This window comes from Pleurodeles waltl, chromosome 1_1 (genome assembly GCF_031143425.1).
Source record: "Pleurodeles waltl isolate 20211129_DDA chromosome 1_1, aPleWal1.hap1.20221129, whole genome shotgun sequence".
In the NCBI taxonomy this organism is placed as follows: domain Eukaryota; kingdom Metazoa; phylum Chordata; class Amphibia; order Caudata; family Salamandridae; genus Pleurodeles; species Pleurodeles waltl.
The window spans coordinates 598,134,564-598,147,642 of NC_090436.1; positions in this window are offsets into that span (position 1 = coordinate 598,134,564).

Genomic DNA, 13,079 nt, shown 5'->3' on the forward strand with positions numbered 1-13,079 from the left:
GTAGTCAGATGATAGCCACACCGCTGGGTTGGGTTACACAGATACACACAACAAGGAGAGAATCTCCCCAGTTTGATTATTGGGAGAACAGTGCATTCTGGGTCTAAAGTATGCCACACAGAAAGTGGTTATAGCAATGGGAGGTGGCTTCATCCCTACTGGTTGGCGTGCCAACACCCCTCCTGCCAGGGTAGAATGAAGAATAAATATGGGAGAGCCTCAGAACACTGCCTGGAACAAAAGATGATGAAGGACTTCCCTGCTTTACCCCTGGACTGCACCACAGAAGGCTTGAACTCAGAAGGACTGCACCTGCTGCACAAAGAAAGAACTGTGCCTGACTCAAAGGAAAAAAGTGGACTCGCTGAGCTGCAACTAGTACAAAGTGCTGGAAGATGTCACCTGCAGGAGATACAGAGAGGACTAGCACAACTAACCAGTTGTTAGACCTGACAGGCTTAGTGCGGACTTCCCTGCAACCTTTTGCCTATCGCCTCGACTTTTCTGACCTGGTTTCTGCTGGCTTTAGGACTGCTAATCAGTGCTAAAATGCTTATGCTCTCTCCCTTAAGCATAGTAATATTGGCTTATCCCCAACTGGCATATTTAATTTACTTACGAGTCCCTAACACAGTGCGAACATGGGCCCAGGTCCTGTAATTTAAACACCACTCGTGCGCCTGCAGCTCTGACTGTGCCACCCACTTCAGTAGCCTTTTAACCATGTCTCAGGCCGGTATTTTCAGAGTCTGTATATGCAGTTTTACACTGCCATGTCGACCTGGCAAAATGACCCTTTTGCCAAGTCCAAACCTTCCCTTTTTATACATATAAGCCTCCTCTAACGTAGGCCCTGGACAACCCAGTGGCAGGATGCAATGTATTTGAAAAGTAGGACATGTACTTTTAAGTTATTCCATGTCCTGGGAGTGAAAAACTTCCAAAGTTGTTGGCACTACAGCAAGGGCTATCTCTCTTATAGGGTAACACTGGGGTTACCTTATTATATCTTGTAAGTGTAATTTTTCAATCTGGATGAAGTACGTTTTTTGAGTTTGGTGTCTCTGGAATCACAATTTAAAATCATAACTTATGATGAAGTCAGATTTTAAATTGTAATTCTGAAAATGCCACTTTTAGAAAGTTGGCATTTTCTTACATTAGCTAGTCGGTGACTACTTCCTGTCTCTGGGATGGGTCACAGCTGGGCTTTGTGTATTCCCACTAAACAGCCACACACAATGGGAGCTTAGATGTGACTGGAAGGGCCTTGATGGGCCAATCTGATAGGATGGGAGGGAGGTGCTGGCCACACTTTCACCTTCTACCTGAATAGGCTTTGTCCTGTCCCCACACATGAGCTACATAACCCCCTGTAGTGAGTCTGGAGCCAAGGGCAGGAAAGTCAGCACCTCTGTGCACTTCAAAAACCTGTCTTTGAAATCTCGCTCACTTCAAAGGCTAAACTGGGTATAAATACTGGACCTCTGGCACGACAAACTCAGTACACTTCTGGACCTTTGACTTCTCTGCCAGGAAGAAGGACTGCTGTGCTTTTGAAGGACTGCCACTCTGCTGGACTGCTGCTTTGCTGGACTCGTGTCTTGTTGTGCTGCCTGCTGTCCCCCTGCCTGGGTGAAAAGGACTAGACCTGCTTCACTTTAACCCAGAGTAACTGCAAGGGCCAGGCAACTGGTCTTCTTATCTGAAGTCTCGGGGACATGAAACTCTTCCAACCAACCTACTGCTAAACCTGGACTCAGTCATCTGTGAGTCTACACTGCCAAGTGGTGACACCCCAGTCCTGGGGAAAGTGAAGCCTAAGGCGCTTGCTCCAGAAGAACCACTGCATCTTTGCCTTTGCATGGACAGAACCGGTGCATCTCCACCGTTGCATGGGCAGAATTGGTGCATCGCTTTCAGAACTAGCACAGCGATGATTCCTTCGATGCAGGGCCCCAGCTTCTCTGTAGATGACAGCCTCAATGACATCAGCAAACTCTAAATTGTAGCCACTTTGCTCATCGGAACCAGCTTATCACCTCAACATCGATGCAGGCAGCACTTTCAGCCAAACTCTATTGCATCTCAGCTCCAATGCGTAGTCACCATTGCAAGGGGAATTTTGATGCACCGCCTCGACTACATGAGGAAAATCAACGCATCTCAACCACCGTTGGGATTGACACCCACACATTTCTTCTGCTTCACCCTGCATCTCTAATGTGGATGCAACCAGGCATAAGGTACTTTTGTTCAGTGGTCCTCACTGGGTCCTTATATCTGGTCTGTGCTCCCTCGTTGTCGGCCTGAACTTTTGACTTTGACTTTGTACCAGTCCGGCATGACCGGATATCAAGTTCTACTTATTGGGTTTTTGTTGTTTTGGTCTTGTTTTATTTATTAAGTGAAATTCTATGCTTCTAACCTGGTTTGAAATCTTTTTTTGTTAGTGTTCTCACTATGTTATTGTTTGAAGTGTTTCACGAATACTTTACCTATTGCCTCCTAAGTTAAGCCTGACTGCTCTGTGCCAAGCTACCAGAGGGTAAGCATAGGTTAATTTAGGATGGGTTTGTCACTGAGGATGGGTTTGTGATTGGGTTTCTCATTGACAGAGGTATGCACTCTGATCAAGCAGGAACCATAAGCCTAGTCAGAAATATGGATTATGGTTCCTACTTGATCAGAGTGCATAGCTCTGTCAACGAGAAACCTAGTTTCTAAAGCCAGCTTCACATGGATTCTCATAGACTGCACAAGTGCATTGTGGGAGATTGAGACCTAACCCTCAAGAGGCAATCCAGAGTCTCTGGATGTTGAGCATGAAGCTGCCATCATCGAACAGCAAACTGACCTGACCACGCTGGTTTGTCCTGCTGAAAGCTCCGGAGCTCCTCGCCGTCGATGTTGAGGACAAAGACTTCCAAAAGTTCACAGATGCAGGTCACTGTTGTCGAATTGAACTCTGGAGTCTGGATCTAAGGAACCCGAGGACTTAACATCGAGAGAAAAGTCCTGAGAAAAAGGCTAAGACCAAAGGTGAACTTTTGACTGGGACCTAGATCGGCCTAAAACTTTGACTTTGGCCTGGTCCAGCACGATCAGAATGTCGCAAGTGGCACTTTAAACTTTTTGGATCTAGAATGCACAATTGCTGATTTAATCTTTAAAAATTAATATCTCCGGTTGCTTACACTGGATCTTCATAATTTTGGTGTCAATTTAAAAATATAATTATTCTCTATTTTTATTGTTATTGGAGTTTTATTGTGTTGTATGTTTCATGTGTTTACTGTTTTGGTGGTATTAAATGCTTTACACCTACCTGTCTTGTAAGTTAAGCTTAACTGCTCATTTGCTAAGCTACAAAGGGTTGAGCAAAGATTAATTTACTGAGACATGACTGGACCTATTAATGTTTGTGGTATTGTTACTAGCAAAGAGTGACTTCCCCACCTACTAATAATCAACCCACTTTCCTACACTGTGCACTGCCAAACATCCCTATATCAATTTGCCCCTGCATTCATCCAGAAATGTACTCTGCCACATATTTCAAATAGCACCCCACATCAGCTAATCTATTGGCCATGCCCAAATTCTCTAAAATAGAGGTAGATATTCATAGTTTTTCAATCCTTGCAACTAAGCATTAGAAGACCCTTCCAAATAATTTGAGACTTATTAACTACTCAAGCCATTAAAGACATTCTCTAACAACATGGCTGATTTTGAAAACCTATTTGTTGTTCTTCCCTGAATCAGAAAATATAGCTAGCTAGTCATTCTTCATTTTTTACAAATGGATTTTTAGCGCATAAAAGTCTATTGTATTGACAGAAAGCAGGGTTGTAGATTCTGCTTACTTCCTTGTGTGGCCCATACAGGTTAAGGCAGTGGTTCCCAACCTTTGGACTTCTGTTGACCCCCACTTTATCAATACTAGAACACAGGGACCCCCACTAAATCATTATAGGAATCCGGGGACCCCCTACTGAAAGCTGGGGACCTAATCTGTTAATAATATTTCATTTTCTATGCAGTCACGGACCCCTGAGGAGGCTTTGCGGACCCACAGTGGTCCCTGGACCACAGGTTGGGAACTACTGGGTTAAGGCAGTATTCAAATCTGCTTGTGCTGAGTGCCACAAAGGAATGGATGATCATCATCATGTACTTGTCTGAAGCTGCGCACATTGAGGACATGCTACACAGCAATATATAGGCAGTGAGCTTTGATTCCCAGAAAGCCACAAACTCTGGCCTGTTTCCAGAGGAACGGCGGGCATGTTGATTATTGTGTATAACATCCTTGTGGTTTATGGTGTCCTTTCCAAGGCGATTGCGCTACAGTGTTGCTGGAGCCAAAATCTTGCCACATGGATTCTGGATTTCCTTCACAAAGCCTGCTTCTTAATGGATAGGTTGTATGAACTAGTCAATCAGAGAGCAATTTCCTCAAGTTGTACTGTTAATAAAAATTAACTTTAAGCTATTCTCTTCAACATTTATCTGAAGTGTTAATAATAAGGCTACACTTCACTTAGGGATTACAGAGAGAGTTTCTGAAGTTGTGTTTTTAATGAAAACAAACTTTGACCTGTTCTCTTCAATATTTACCTGAACTGGTAAGGCTATTAATATATTCTAAAACACTCTGTTAAGGAACAGGGAGGCCTGTTAAAGTGGAACATTACATATGTGTTTCAAAATGTCATGTTTAGAGGGCCACGGCTTGGAAATCCAGCAACATGGCAGCGTCTCTGTGAACCCCAAGTTCCCCTCCAAATTGCTGGCCTGCAGCAGGGGTCTCTGGGAATGTGAGCCCCTCCAGAATCCAACATGTATCCTACAAGGTTGGTCTGAGTAGATAGGGGTGACCGGTTTTAGCGATCTGAATCGAGGTGCACCAAAACCGAGGCTCCTGGAACCGGCGCAGGGAGCTTATAAGATGGTGGACATTGGACATTGTATGGTGCTGCCACCCTCCATGGTGGCTTAGAACCCCCACCCAGACATTCAGAAGCGGTGTCTCTCAGCACCTTAAAATTAGACTTCGGTGTTCGCTCGATGAGCATGGATCTTTTCAGCTACGTCATGGTGCACCTGTAATGCAATAACGTGGTGTGACTGCGCCGTGGTGGTGAAGGGTAGTCAGACCGTGGTGGTATGCGACTGCCTCACAGACAAACAGAGGCATCTCAGATGTCTTCCTGCCCACCACTTCATGAACTTTGAACAAGGTAACAGTTCTCCATATAGGGAACAATACTTCACTTTATCTATCCTATTCTGCAGTGTTGTCATGGGAGAGACCTTACCATATTCGGGGCCGTATTTATACTTTTTGGCGCACAACTGCGCCAACGCAGTTGTGCCTCAAATAATTTAACGCCGGCTAACGCCATTCCAAAGCGCCATGCAGGCGCCTTATTTATAGAATGACGTTAGCCGGTGGAGCTGCCTGGTGTGCGTAAAAAAAAATGACTTACACCAGGCAGCGCCGGCGTAGGGGAAAATGGAGCTTGGGTGCCAAAAAATGGGGCAAGTCAGGCTGAGGCAAAATTTTCGCCTCAACCCGATTAGCGCCATTTGTTTTTACTCCCAACCCCCATTTAAATGACTCCTGTCTTAGCAAAGACAGGAGTCATGCCCCCTTGCCCAATGGCCATGCCCAGGGGACTTATGTCCCCTGGGCATGGTCATTGGGCATAGTGGCATGTAGGGGGGCACAAATCAGGCCCCCCTATGCCACCCAAAAATAAATAAAAAAATACTTACCTGAACTTACCTTCAGTTCCCTGGAATGGGTCCCTCCATCCATGGGCGTCCTCCTGGGGTGGGCAGGGGTGGCAGGGGGTGTCCCTGGGGGCATGGGAGGGCACCTCTGGGCTCCTTCCGAGCCCACAGGTCCCTTAACGCCTGCCCTGACAAGGCGTTAAAAAATGACGCTAAAGCGGCTGGACGTCATTTTTTTTGACCCGCCCACTCCCGGGCGTCATTTTTGCCCAGGAGTGTAAATACGGCACACATGCCTCGGAGTCATTTTTTAGACGGGAACGCCTACCTTGCATATCATTAACGCAAGGAAGGTGTCCACGCTAAAAAATGACGCAAACTCCAAGATCTTTGGCGCTAGACGGGTCTAACGCCAAAGTATAAATATGGAGTTAGTTTTGCGTCGGATTTGCGTTAAAAAAAACGACGCAAATACGGCGCAAACAGAGTATAAATATGCCCCTAAATTACCTCACCCATATCTCAACTTAATCTGTCACAAAAATGATGTCTTTCAACGCTCACTGTGCATGTGGGCAGCCACCATTTGCTCGTCACAATTTCTGTATCTATGATATGGGCTCCTAATCACCTTATGTACTTTTTGTGATGTAGTGTGTTCGCTCACATGATATCTGATTTAGGGAAACAACATGGAGTTTTTGACACTTAGGACTCCTTCCCAATCATCACACACTGGTTATATACTCTATACCTTTAAGTGGATCAGACTCTTCCTAGTGGCGCTATTTCTTTCGACAAGTACTTGATGCTAAAAGCACCAAAGAGAAGGAATCTAACAAACTGAAAAGGGCCAAGCAAGACCACCAGCTCCAGACTCTCCATTGAAAGGAAAATCCGATGATGCATCCACCCTAAATGCCACGTTGAAGAAACTGAACACGGTACATGACTTCACTCAAGGCATATAAACAAACACTGATCTCTTACAAGTGGAGGTTGCTGGTATTCATAAGGACCTCAAAGATTTGAATATCAGACTCACAAATGCCAAGGGATGAATCGGTTCACTGGAGGAGCACAATACTGCTCAAGATAAATGGCTTCGAAAGTCTGATTGATTGGTGGCCGCTTTGAAACCGGAGATTCCTGACTTGGAGGACTGCAATTGGAGAAGCGACCATCAGAATTGTTATTCTCCCTGAGAGAGCTGGGGATAATGCCCCCTCCACAATTGTATTTCTAGAATCATGGCTCCCCTTAGTGTTCAATATATCCTCCACAAAAGACTTTGAACTAGAGCAGGCCCAAAGGATACCTACCATGAAACCAAAAAAATCGTTTAAAAACCATTTAAACCATTGTGGCACCAACACCCAGAGCTAATCTTGGGGTGAATGAGGAAATTCAAATCACTAACATGGAAGGATGTGAAAATTGCAATCTCACAGCACTACACAAGAGACACAGTGCAATGCAGAAAAAGCTTCTTGGCTCTCAGGAAGTCTGTTAGAGAAAGGCAATTCAATCGGACCCTTCAAACTTTAAAATCATATTTCACTGCATGTAAATCTACTGTGTCCATTCCTGAGTTCTGAATTTATGCTCGCTCTTTGCTGCGCAACCTGGATATCTTCAGCTGTTTGAAATTTCAAGTCAGTTTTAGCTTCCGCAGGCATAGTCTCTATGTGGGGAACACTGGTTGTTTGTCACATCAAATTCCATTAACCAAAGTTACTTGTTTGTTTCTCCACCTGCCCAATGGACCCTATTCCAGATCTCATGGTTGTAAGCTTTGGGCCATGACTGTTACCACTTAATGTGCTTCACTTTTTGCCTTATATAACAATTAACATGTTACAGATTACTACTGTTCATGTTCCAGTATATGTTGATCACCTAAGGACTGTGTTGCATCGTATTCTCTTTTTAATACTTCCCTATAAGGACTTTATCGCCTTCTTTGTGTCTTTTTTTCTCTAATCCTTATTTGGGTAGGCCAGTGGTCACTGTTGGCTTATGTGTTCATTGCAACATGGACGGTCTCCCCCAACCTTTAGGCATATGTTAGATGATGGGTCTCCCACTGCATTTCGCTTAACCTCGTCTCTTTGGGACTTTTCCTACTTTCAGTATACGGTGGTGTTGTATCTTCTTACTCTCTTTTCTTTCCATGATGCTCTCTTCCTTTCAGTATGGCCTGTTGATATGACTCTGTTTTGTTTGTTGTTTTCTCTTTGGCTCCACTAATATTTGTGGTTAGGTTTTGTTACTAGGAGTTTAACAGAAGCCTTTGTTGAGAAAGCAATTTGTAATCTTTACTAGGTTTTTCCATCTAACATATCTAGTGTATACCAAAATTTCTCAATTTCTCAACGTTTGCTCTGGAGGTGGTTTAGTTGAACACTAAGGGGTTAAATCACCATGTAAAGAGCTAAATAAACCCTTGATTACTGTACATCCTCGGGGGGCAACTTAATCATCCCACAAGAAACAAAAAATTTATATGAGGAAACGCTTTCTATGAGACAAGGCTGAATAGCGGATATATTATCCTCCACAGCCAGTGCCATGAAAAATAGTTTTATGACCATGATCTCTGGTTCTTCGGGACTTTTTATAATGTCAGCTGAGCATGATAAGGAGGGTAGATGACTGGTCACATGATTATAGAATAATGCCACTGAAATGTACGCTTCCAACAGCTATGCCCCTAACAGCAATTGCCTTGTCCAACCTATCAGCAAAACTGGATAGGCATTATGCGTGAACCTATAGGCAGCTCATGACACATAGGACCATGTGTAATGTGTGTACCACATGGTTTGTGAGATGTGTGGAGACCTAATAATCTGACAGGCAGGGACTTTTTCTTTTTCTTTCCCCCCCACAACACATTCTCATGTATTGATTATATACTGGTTGACCCCTCTCGATTGCAATCCGCCTCAGCTCTCACAATAGAAACGATCCTTATCTTGGACCATACAGCGATCACATTATATCTGCAAATTCTTATAGAGCCCACACTCCCCACTTGGTATTTTTGACTGAGACATGGACAGATCTTGTTGCGGCACTACCAGCTAGCTCTGTTATTAATAGATTGGACCTTGCAGGCAAAGGTGGCTATAGTATAGCGATCGTTTATTGCCACACGTTAGAGGGAACATGTGAACCTTCAATTACAGCACACAGTGAAGGCCTTTCCTTTAGATACAATCTAACCGATTGGTGCATGTTTTATGGCCTTCTGATTTATAGGCCTTCTGGCCCCAAAACTAAGCTTTTGGATGCTTTATGAAATCATGTCGAGATAAGTGTTCAGTAGCCTAATTATACTGTACTGTATAAGCGGATTTTAATTTTCATTTAGAGGATCTGAGTGACAAACATTTAGCTTTTTTAATAGAGAATTTGGGCTGTTTAACCTCGATCAGCTAGTGAGAACCCGCACTCATAAAGCAGGCCATAACCTTTATGACACTTTTTCTAATGATTCTAATCTCAAGATGCAAAACCGTATTACCTATTATTTAGTTGGATCATATGGCCGTCCATTTTAGTATTAATACTGCAGCTTTAAAACCCATAGTCAACTCAGAAGTCAAAGGCAGCCGGGTCTGGAATAAGATTAATAAAAAGCAACTTGGCTGAAAGCCTTAAAGCTGTGCTGCCACCGCTCAATGAAGACCCTGATGCAGCAGCAGTGAGTTATACTGAGCGGTTAAAGGAGGCAGTCTCTAAACAGACACCATTAAAGAAGGTAAAATCTTACATAAAAAGGCCAATCGCACCATGGTTCTCTCGGAAAGTAAGAGCTATGAAATAAAAATGTTGCAAGCAAGAGAAGGCCTAGAAAGTGTATTATTGTAAATCAGAAATATGCAGATACAGAGAAGCAAATCGGAAATAGAAAAAAACTAATTATTGAGGAGAAAACAATGTACTGTACAGAAAAAATTACTTGGCCGCAAATTCATCAAAAAAGCTTTATTAAATTGATCAGGCTGTTTCCAGTTCCAGGCTTCCGACTGGCTGACTCCTCAGTCAGTTATTTTGTGATAAACTGGTGGAATTAAAAACAATGAAGTGGAGGCAGTATATAATGAATTCGATCTCAACCTGCTCTTCATTAGATCTAAATTTGGAATCTTCCCCTTTGAGCAGGAACAATGCTGGGCTCTGTAATTTTCTTCTTTTGACCATAGAGCAAGTGATTGAGTTAATAGGGCACTCCAAGTCAGGAGCTCCCTCAGACCCCTGTCCTCTTAAATTACAGCAAGATTCAGCAGACAAGATAGTTCCGGTTCTACCTGCTCTGTTGAATACCATTATTAAAGCAAGCATTTTCACATTGGCATAGAAAATACCCTCAATTCTTCCCGTTTTGAAAAAGCCTTCACTTGGTTCTAAGGAAGAGAAAACTTATCGTCCTATTTCTCAGTTACCGAAAATTTCTCAATAAAAATTTGTCAGACTATTTGGAGAAGAATGAGCTTCTGAATGAGGTGCAGTTTGCCTTTATGTCAGACTACAGCACAGAGACAGCCTTGGTTGGAAGAGATTAGACTTCTTATGGACAACAGTGGGAGTGTTGCAGTGGTCCTTTTGGATCTATCTGCAGCCTTTGATAAAGTGAGCTATGTTGTTCTGCTCGAGTGTCTGGCAGAAAGTGGGATCGCTGGCCCAGTCGATAATCTCCTTTTCTAATTTCTATCAAACAGGGAGCATATGGTGGCCCTTGAGGAGTTTAATTCTGAATGTTTTTCCCTGCCTAGCAGGGTGCCCCTAGGGGTCATCACTCACTCACTCACTTTTTAATACTTACGTGGCTCCCCCGGCCAACCTGATTTATTCATTTGGTTTTGCTACAGTGGCCTGTGTGGATGATGCCTAAACTGTTGTGTCAATCTCTGGCAATGTAGAGGAGGTTGCCAACTGGTTCAACGGGTGTGTGGGTGCTATTTTTAGTTGGATGAGAGGCAACTGCTTGAAATTGAATTCAAATGAAACTGTGGTTCACCTCTTTGGGAAGGGGACCTCATTTTGGAATCATTCTTGGTGGCTTTGTGCCCTTGGATCTCTCCCCAAGCCTGTTCTAAAGGTTAGGAACATTGGGTCGTTTTTGATCTGTTTTAAAATCTGTTTATATCACTCCGATTTTATCCAGGCTTGACTATTGTACTGCTCTTTATTTGGGCATTAAAAACGGTAATTAAATAAACTTCAGATGCTGCAGAATGCAGCTGCTCGCTGCCTCAAAAAGTTACCAAAGTATCAAATGCTCTGGTGAAGCTCTACTGCCTCCGAGTCAAAAAAAAGAGTCACATTTAAGGCTCTCTGTTTAGCACACAAAGTAGGGCCGCAATACTTCAGAAGGAAATTTAGGTGGTATTGTACAAAATGACTGATGGAATCTGCCACCTTAAACTCAGTTTCTGTTCCAAGAATTAAGAAAGCTTTATGGAGTGGTTGAAGCTTTGTTTATTCCACCTGCCATCTTTGGAACAGACTACCCATGCACCTCAAAAGCCAGTCTAATCTATACAGTTTTCAGAAGCAGTTAAAATCTTGGTTATCTTCTCTTCCATGGCTGTTACGATCACTAATTCCCACACCCAAGCATGTACCTTATGTTCTACAACCCATCCCTTTGTAAATCATGTAGCAGCTCCTCAATCTCACACATCTTAGGTTAGGTATTTGTGCTAAGTATAGTAACACTGTTGCCTATACCAAACCTTTAAATTATCTTTGTGTTTATAATGCTTTGTGTGCTTGTAATTACCCCTAGGATTGACTAAAAAGCCCCAGGTTTTTGTTCCACTTGTTTGTACAAGTCTTGCTGCAATGATGACTTTTTTCTGTTATTGTAATTATTCACATGCTTGATAATTATCCATGTGCCTGCAGACAGAGACTTTCCAGTCAGGGACATTCCAGAGTGATTCATAATTATCCATGTGCCTGCAGACAGGGACTTTCCAGTCAGAGACTTTCCAGAGTGATTCACATTCCCTATAGAAAGTACCATCTATCTATAAATATTCAGTCAAACCCCAGTCGGGCGCTTGGCTTTATATCCTGAAAAAGAACACTTATTCTACCTCCCACTCTCTTGGATCATCACCCCTGCTTCTCCCTGACCTAAGGTTCCTATCCTGACCGGTGACATCTGGGTCCCCGCAGACATCTCTGAGCAGCTCATTGGACTTCTCTGAGCTCCGCATTCCAAACAAGACCTACAGTGAGTGACGGTGGGGAATCCTCTTTGCGGCTGCAGTGGTTCAGGAACTGGCGCGCTGGTCATTCTAACATGTGAGGGCATAACCTGCAATCAAGGAAGGACAAAGCAAAAGAAGAGAGGTTCAGGAACTGGCCCGTTGGTCATTCCGACATGTGAAGGCATAACCTGCAATCAAGGAGGGACAAAACAAAAGAAGAGAAAACCAGGTTAGTGCACTAATCTTCATTTCTCGTTGGCAACAATTCTACAAAAATAAAAAGACTTCAAGACCTATGAATAATCCAGGCATAAAACTCCCAGGCTATCTGCTGGAAGTTCAAGAGTCAATTTGCGAACGTTTATGGAGAAAAAGAGAATTCAAAATAAGGAAAAGTCACATAGCAAGAGCATATGATATAATATGCTCTCAGAGAAAAAACTGTGAACTGTTATCCAAAGCTCACGGAAGGAGTGGGAATTTCTATCCCTTAAGAACTAAAGGAGTACATATTTTCTGTGTTGTTATAAGCATCTCTGTATGTATTTTCATTGCTTCACTGTTATTTGAACTACCGATGTTAACACATGCCAATGCTAATATAGTGTGTGTGTTCCTTCCCTTTAGTTGACTGTTCTTCACACCCCGAAAGAGGAAGACACTTGGGGCATTCCCGAACAGGATAGCAAGCTAGACACCACTCAGAGGATGCAAGTCTTTGTTTCTTTTATTATTTTGCCCTGACTCTCTTCCCTCCTAAGACAGCACCTTATTTCAGGTTATCATTCGTTGGTGGGGTGCTGTTTTGGGAGAGAGTAGGGTCCAATATCACCTCTGCGCACAAGTTCTCCAGGTGAGTGGCATGACAATTATGATCTGTAGCTCCCTCTTTTATGGCTCTTAGGTTTTATCTCGGGGAAATGCTAATGTCAAGAAGCCTGAGGGTAATCAAATTACTACTGCACATCTGTATTCGAAATAATTATTGTCTGTATGTTTAAGTTTAAGGAATTACCAGTTCCAGGTTGAAATTTAGATTTTTGGTTAAACAGAGATAATGTTCAGGGATATCAATTCACAATTGTAGTTATGACTTATGAAGAACTAGGC